Below are 8,112 nucleotides of genomic sequence, written 5' to 3'. Positions count from 1 at the left end.
AGTAAGTTGGAAAGAGCATTCAGTAGGATAACTCCAGAACAAAAATGAAGGCCATCTGGGTTAGAGCACAATTTAGGTGAGCAAGAAGTGAAGCACATATGGTATAGACTTTTGTTGTAGTTATTTAAAATTTACTTTCTTTTTTTTCATAAGTGATAGAAGGGGGAATATTTCACTGGGTCTAACATGAAGGCCCAGGGCCTATAATTTTCATATGCTGGGAACTAGTGAATAAATATGCACCATAAACTATGCCACTTCTGAAAGTGGTATTAGAGGTGAAAATTGAATTGCCATTCTGCAAACAAGTGCATTTGTTTCTTAACTTCTATTATAAAAATACTACATAGGAGAGAAGGTATAATATGATGTAATCTCATTTAGTGCAGCATTTCCTATAACTACAAAAATGCAGAAATAAACTCTGTTTTATCCACCCATTATTGAAAGCACTTTCATTACATCTTTAGTTTTAGCCAAGGAAGTAGATTAGCATAAGTCCCTTTGGACTAGCTATTAATGCCATTCCATGAACCATTTAAGAGGAGTTTTAAATTTAATCTCTTTTCTGTTCCCCGAACAGAACTTCAAAAAAAAATAATTATTTTCTGGCCTCATGGACACAGACTACTTTTAGGTCAATAAAATTACTTTTTTTCTACACTTTATTTACTGGGAAAATGTATGTTAGTATACAATAGATTGCTTTTGTAGCAATGAAGATAATTAAAGGTTATATTTAGCAATGCATTTCCAAAACTACAATCTCCAAGGACCCATGTTGGTAACTGTATTTTCAATTGCCAATTAGATAAAGAGTATATCATGTGAACCTACATAAATGTGCTCATAGCTACAGTTTTCCCTCTGTAAATATGTTGTTCAACCAGACATTATAGGCTAAATTCAGTTTCAATTGTAATTGATCTGTTAAGAGTAATGATTTGACTCTGATGTGTAAACATCTATGTTATAATAAAGAATAAAGTATATTTTATTTTAATTTTTTGCTTTTTTGGTCACACCTGGTGATGCACAGGGCTTACTCCTGGCTCATGCACTCAGGAATTACTCCTGGCAGTGCTGAGGAAACCATATAGGATGCTGAGAATCTAACCCTGGTTGGTTGCGTGCAAGGCAAACGCCCTATCTGCTGTACTCTCACTCCAACCTCTACATAAATTTTGATATTGAAGATATTTGTGAAACTCTAGATTTCATCTAAGAAATATAGTTAAAAGTAATAAACTTTTTATAAAATAAAATCCTCTAAAAGTGTTTATGTCTCTTTCCAGAAAATATGTAATTTAAAGATTAATAATGTAGAATTAACTACACCTTATTAGCTATAACTTATATTAGCTATACCTTATATAAGTTATATATATATACATATATACTTTCTTGAATATAATAATCTTAAAGTCTGTGGCATCTATTCAATTATTTTATAAGCATATAGTAAGCACATGTAATACATGCCAGAGAATACTCTAAAGAAGCATGTGTGCACCAGGGGTCAAATTCCCTTCTATATGTACCCAGGATGTGTGTAAACTCAAAAAAGAGCACACAGCAGCAGCTACAGTGTATCTCTCCCGCTGCCAGAGTTCGTAGTCTCATGCCACTCATGGGCAGACAAAGGAGGGAAACGAGGGCTAGGCTGGTTGGTCTTAGTTGCAGTTTATTCCAATACTCTCTCCATTCATTCCTGTCTTTCTCCTCTGCCACCCCCGCCCTCCTGCTTCTTCCTCCCCTGTGCTACTTCATTCACCTTCTCAATCCCCCTTCATCCTCCTTCTCTGGAGTCTGAATTCTGATCTCCCAGCCCATTCTTACAGTACAGTTAAATCCCCAAGCATGAGCAGTTGGGGTTACAATTACACAAAGGTCACAATCAATAGGGGTAGAATTCTTTTTCTCAGCGAAAGCCTTCTAGGACAGATACTCTCTCAGCAGGACGACTCACCCTAGAGTGGAATTCCATGGATGTGTTTCTCCTCTCCTTGTCCAACAAACATATAAGCATATATAATATAAATCATTTTGTATGGCTACCGTAAGAAATACCTTAAACTTATAGAATTGCCCTCCTAGGGCCATCTCGATATCAGACTACAGTGCTCAGACCAGATATTCTTTCCTACTCCTAGCAGGGTCCTACTCTCATCGTTACTTTTGGATCATGACAGCATTTGTCTATAATCAAGCTCTTAACTTATATAGTTAAGAAACATGGCACTTTGGCCTGGCCCATTTCGATGCCAGGGTAGCTCACCACTTTTCCTGGGTCCATTCAGTCCCTCGGTGGGACCCTGCTTTCGGGGTGTTAAAAACTAAGGGCAACTGAGGCTTAAGTTGAGAAAGCAGTTGCCCGGGAGTGAATAATATTCAAAGCCAATTAAATCCTAAATTACAAAGCATAATGTTAACAGTTTTCCTGTATCTATACAAAAAGGGCATTGCTTTAAAGTAAACTATTCAAAAGACATAAGGAGAGGAGAAAGGCAATATTAACTTACAATACAATTTCAGTGTCCTAGAAGGATCTGACCTTACAAATGAACAGATACTGATTAGGGGGGGAAAGCTGATTAACTGGTTGGGGAAGAGAGCATAGAGAAGTGGTTACAGATAAATGAAGGAATGGGAGTGACTTGGGAGTACTGTGATGGGTGTAACCTGACAAACCTAAGCTCCTTGTGGAGAAAGGGAAAAAGGGAGAAAGGACAAAGCAATGTCATCCTACAAGGATGTTCTTGTAAATTACATAAATGTGGACCACAGCATGAGACCGGGGAGAGGCTTGTATAATACAACAGAACAGGAAAGAAATAAGGTTGAGTGAAGGCCATGGTGTAAAAATAATTGAAAATCATTGTCTCAAGAACAAGAAGAAAAGAATGACTAATATGAGATAACTTCTACTATCAAAAATTAACAAATAAGTCCAAGAAATTAACAAATAAGTCCAAGAAATTAACAAATAAGTCCAAGACACTATTATAGGTTGTATTACTCGAGTACATTTACAACATAATGGAATCATAAAGTGGTATAGCAAAAATAAAAGGACAAGGAGGGGGCTGGAGAGATAGCACAGCGCGTAGGGCGTTTGCCTTGCACACGGCCGACCCGGGTTCGATTCCCAGCATCCCATATGGTCCCCTGAGCACCGCCAGGAGTAACTCCTGAGTGCAGAGTCAGGAGTAACCCCTGTGCATCGCCAGGTGTGACCCAAAAAGCAAAAAAATAAAAAAATAAATAAAAAATAAAAGGACAAGGAAAATAATGCCATGTATTTATTTTTGATAATCAAAGCATTTGATAGTTAAATTGATTTTTAAGACTTTAGTTGGAAAATACAAGATTTTCTATTACTAACAATAATCTTCTTACATAGTAATATGAAAAACAATCTTCAAAATATTTTGTCATCTGTACAGCTCTTATAGAATCAGGGGTTATGCACAAGAACTGAGCCATATGTCTGGCTTCACTAATTTTATTAGTGAGGATTCTTTAAACTCTTTTCAGCTTGTATTTCCCTAAAAAAATATTTGTTATAAAAGTTGACCTAATAGTTAATGAATTTACTAGTTCTTTTTTAAATTACTTTTGATTATTTAAATATTTTTCAATTATTTATTAGAAGTAAGTAATATCAAAAATTTTCTTAAATCATATCAAATAACTTATAACAATACTTGATATATTGTTACTTAGAAACAAGATATTTAAGTCTATATAGCAAGAAACTTGTGATAAATTCTAAAAATTTTCATTCCAATTCACCTCTGCTATATGTTATTTTTATAAAAAATACTTTTGTCATGTGTTTTTGAAATGTTTATCTAAGCACTGAAACTTCAGGTTTACCCATTTAGGATAAATCTTTATAATGTAGTCTATTCATGAAGCCAGTTTTCAACATCACTCTAATTGGTTGGATCCTACTAACTTTCTTATATGAAACAAAATAAATGCACAAGCTAATTGCATGATGAGATGTAAAGTACAAAAACTAAAATTGACTACTGAAAGATAATATAAAGTGAAATATTAAATGCAATAAGCGATATTTATTTTAATAATCCCATTTTTATGGTATAAAGTAGTAAATGAATTGCTATTTTTCGTATTTGTTTTAACAATCCAACAAAAATAGGGGCTAAAATGATGAATTATTTTGAATGTAAACTGTTACTATAGGTGCCAGAGAAATGGTACTGGGGTTATAGTACTTCCTTTCATGAAGAACTTAAGTTAGATCATCTGCATATGGTCCTTTGAACACATTCAAAAGTGATCTTGGACCATCAAGCCCTAAACACAGCTGGGTGTGACCCAACGCAAAGCTTTAGCTCCAAAAATTATAAATGTTAATATTACATAATAATGAAATGTTTTAATGAATACATTTTTATAAATATTTAAATTCTGGAATAAGTTTGGGGAGAAGTTTAGAAATAATTTTATACAAAATCAGAATTATTTCCATTATTTATATGAACTATCAAAACTAATTTATTTCTTTAAAGAAAAATAAAGCAAATATTGATGAAACTATTTGTCAACTAGCACATGAATTTTTATTTCGATTGTAAGATGTAAAAAGTGGGACTGAGATTATACAAATTATGTTACAAACAGTTGATCTGGTTTCTATCCCAGGCACACCATATGGTTCCCTGGGAATACAAGGAGTGATCCCTAAGAATAGAGCTAAGCATAAGCCCTGAGCAATGCCAGGTGTGGCCTCCAAACACACAAAAAGATAATAATTAAGTTGGAGCTGGAAAGGTAGTGCAGCAAGGAGGCAACTTGAATTTGGTCTCAGCACCCCATATCCTCTCCTGTAGGTGTATACTACCAGGTGTGATCCCTGATGACTAGGTAGTAAAAGCAAGGAATAATAATTTTTATTTATTTCCTTTGTTGTTGTTAGTGTTGGCTGTTTGTTTTCTTTGGGGGCCACACCCAGCAGTGTATAGCTGAGTGCTTACTCCTGGCTCTGCATTTGGTTCACTCCTGACAGGCTGAGGAAACCAGCAAGGGTGCTCTGGATCAAACTCAGGTTGACATGCTCAAGACAGAAACCCAATCATTGTACTATTATTTCACTGCCAAGGAACGATATTCTTTCAGAATGTTCTTCTTTCAGAGAATAATAAATCCAAATGTACAAAACGATATATAGTGTGGGAGGTTTTAGTTATTAAATGTTTCTTCATGTTTTTTTTAAAAAAAATAATAATGTGCCTCTCAGTACCTTCGTTGCTAAGTAGTAGAATAATACATAATATGACATCTTGGCTAAAATATGTACTTAGCTGACATTTTATATGATACTTCCAATGTGTCTTGGGATAGTGACATAATTCTGAAGTAAATAAACAAAATATAACATGCATTAGATATTATAAAAATGTGAAAATTTATCTTGGAGATAATGTGCGTATGGTAGCAAAGAACAGCAAGTTTCTTAAAGAAAAGAGAAAGAAAAGGAAGTAATAACTTAAGAAATGGAAAGGAAGGAAAGGGGAAAGAAAGAGAAAGAAGGAATGAAAATACTATTTATTATTTATCTTAATGCATCTTATACCATTATTATAATGCCTTGTTAATCTTGAGCTATGGTGGAAAGTAGTCAAACCAATGATTAAAATTAGTACAAAATACAATGTTTAAAATTGAGAGATGATGTCCAATAGACTAGGCAAATAATAAATAATTTAAAATAGGTAATTATGGGAATAAAAGGGAAAGAGGAAATTTGGCAGATATTTTATAAGGAAAAATCAATATTAATTGTATATGGACAAAAGTGATGATGAAATAGGAGAATGAAAGATGGTCCTGATATTTGTCTTCTAGTCTGGTTAACTAAAAGGTGATCGCTATCACAAATTTAAAAAGGAGGACATCAGAGGAAGTAGAGGTCATGTGCTAGAGAGAGTTATAACAAATTTAACTTTAAACAAATTGATACATGGATAAGAAATTAATCATATAACCTACTGAAATATTATCAATGCATTCATATGGTCTAGAAGAGAAATTGGCAGTGGAAATTTAACTTCTAGAATCATTTACTTACAGCTGTCATATAAATTATGAAGAAATTTAAAATCAAGGAAAAAGGGTAAGAAGGAGGTAATGTAAAACTCATTGGAAAATGAACATTGAAAAATGTCACAATGGTCAGGCAAGAGACTTCAAAGTAACAGGCAGGGGGTATGGTGCCGCCAGCAGGTCAATCTGTACCTGTGATACGAGTGCATCAGTAGCCTGATGGTGCCTTCAGACTTCCAGATACCCCAAAGTTGCTGCTGTGCCTTTGACCAGACCCCAAAAACTTGGGGCAAAGTTGACCAAGAGAGTAAATGGCCAAAAGTTAGGTATGTGGGAGACACGCTCACAAACCACTTCCTGCTCAGCTATATAATTGGAGGCATGGCCTCTCTGGTTCCTGATGGAACTGCTTAAAGACCATGATCCCAGAGACTCAAAAACAAATCTTGAAACCCAACAGCTTTTGGCAGAAATGCTTTCTGTCCCTGGAGGTTACCAGCTCCAGGCCACCCAAAGTGGGAATAGGTTTCGTGCCTTGGCATGTTTCCGCTGGCAGCCTGGTGGCCATCATACTCCAGAGGACACTGGACAGTCAGGTTTGGGCCCACAGTGATGAGACACGTGGGGGCTCACAGGTTGGGGGTAGAGCCGGCCCTTTTCTCCCCGTCCCAACGAGACCCCGAGTCACCACCCACAAAGAGCTTCTCTGGCTCCTGATCAAGCTGCTTAACATCCATGATCCCAGAGACTCAGAAACAAATCTCAAAACCCAGTGGCTTTTGGCAGAAATGTGTCTGGACCCCGCAGTTGGTTGTTGGGCCACCCCAGGGAGGACAAGACCCCGATTCACCGCCCATGAGTGACTTCTCCAGCTCCTGATCAAGCTGCTTAATGGCCATAATCCCAAAGACTCTGGAACAAATCTCAGAACCCAACAGGTTTTGGCAGAAATCCCTCCAGATTTAATTGTTAAAATTTCGGAATTTCAAAATCGTGTGGCCACTACTGCAGCTGCGCGACATCATATGTTATTCTTAACCAGCACTAGAAAACAAATTGTCTACTGTAAAATCTTAGCACGCTAAAGGTTGTGTGTTCACGGGCTCTCTGGATGGCTCTATCTCACCACCCACGTTTGGTGTTCTTGAGCCACTGTGTGTGGCCTAGATCTGGACGGCTGTTGGCCAAGGGCAGACGAAGGAAGAAATGAGAGCCAGACTGATTGGTCTTAGTTGCAGTTTATTCCAATCCTCTTCACTCCTGTCTCTCCTCTGCTTTCTTCTCTCCTGGACCCCGATCTGGAACCCTTTCTCCTTCTGGCTCTAACTCTGGATCTCAGAGCCTGAGCTCTCTCACTTCTGACTCTGCCCTTCCAAGCTTACAGTCTTAGTTTATATAGCTATCATGTAGGGTGGTGATACAAAGGTGGATTGAAATTAACAAATCAACAAAGAGAGGTAAAACCACTCCTCCAGGAGACTAACTCAAGGATAAAATCTCATCTAAAGACATTACTCTAGATTACCAGGAGATCTGGATCTGCTCAAGGGTGGGATCCCAACCAGTGTGTGTTCTTCCCTCAGCTAGTAATCTACTTAAATATTTGTAGTAAATCTACTTTTAATATTTCTAGCAATGTCATTCTGTATGAGCACAGAAAGAGATATAAATTTACAGTTTGGTTCTTCCTGAGAACATCTCACTATATATTCTGCAGTCCTATGGCCAGGTTAGTCTTCCTAGCCCCAGTAGGGTCCTAGTACCATCTTTACTTACTTTTGGATCATGACAGCATTTGTTCATTATCAAGTCCTCGACTTATAGTTGAGTATTGTGGCGCTTTGGCCTGGCCCATTTCGAGGGTAGCTCACAGTCTGCTCATTGGGACCCTGTTTTGGGGTGCCAGGAACTAAGGTCAACTGAGTCAAGAAAGCAGATTCCCAGGAGTAAATATTATTCAGAGTCAATCAACTCCCAAGTTACAAAATATAATATTAACTGTTTTCCTTTGGCCATACAGAAAGGACATTGCTTACA

This window comes from Sorex fumeus, unplaced genomic scaffold (assembly GCF_029834395.1).
Source record: "Sorex fumeus unplaced genomic scaffold, SorFum_2.1 ptg000115l, whole genome shotgun sequence".
Lineage (NCBI taxonomy): Eukaryota > Metazoa > Chordata > Mammalia > Eulipotyphla > Soricidae > Sorex > Sorex fumeus.
The sequence above is the reverse complement of the archived record's forward strand: the minus strand, read 5'-3'. Positions refer to the sequence as shown.